The following is a 901-nucleotide window of genomic DNA, read 5'->3' as shown; positions in this document are numbered from 1 at the left end:
ACCCTATCTTAAGTAAATCAAAAACCGCCCTTTATTTTTCCCGTACCATGCTATCATCACTGTCGCGTATCATTTGTCCTTTCTGATTACCATTTTCTCTGGGCAAGTAGTATTATTATAACCACTATTTCACACTGCCCATTTCTCATTTCATTTTTAAGCTCTTACTCTATCTCTTATACTCTAGCACCTTCCCAGTATTATGTAACTGGGAAGTTTGCTATGCCAGAATCAACATACATAGGATCAAGGCAACCTAACCTCCCACCAAATCCGCCCCTTATACCATCCTTCTCATTTCAAAGTCAAGCCCTTACTTTATCTCTCAGACTTTAGCACCTTCCCAGCATGGTGTAACTGGGAGGATTGCTATGCCAGACCCAATACACATCAGAACACGGCAACCCAGCCTCCCACAAAACCCGCCCCTTCTAGAACCGCCCTCCTTCTGGGATAAGCCTATCAGGCAGTGACAACATTCTGATTTAAACACCAAGAAGTGGACAGTGTTACACCCATACATATGTCGAGAAAACCCTCTGGTGCGAAACGATTGTCCAGACCAAACCGCCGTGCATGGTTGCGTCCGCAGCACAGCACATGATAGAACAAACGCATACCCGCACCTAATACCAGGTATTTCTCCGTCTCCCTGCCTCTTACCTTCTCTCCCTGTCTGTAACAGTGCATGCAGAGGAGGGCAGAATCTTGGTGCTCACTATACTCAATGGTTTCACTACCCTGACCTGGTGCTGCTCACCATCCACCAATGCGGATTACCTGCACATGGATGGCAGCAGCTCAACAGGAGCAATGGTAACACCGTCCTGTCTATCTTTCTTTTTTACTCGCTGCAAACTCTCATCTCTGGAGTGGAGGTTGGAGCAATCCCTGCTCTGTT

Source organism: Crinia signifera, chromosome 1, assembly GCF_055691185.1.
Source record: "Crinia signifera chromosome 1, ASM5569118v1, whole genome shotgun sequence".
Classification (NCBI taxonomy): Eukaryota; Metazoa; Chordata; class Amphibia; order Anura; family Myobatrachidae; genus Crinia; species Crinia signifera.
This window is presented reverse-complemented; position numbering follows the sequence as displayed.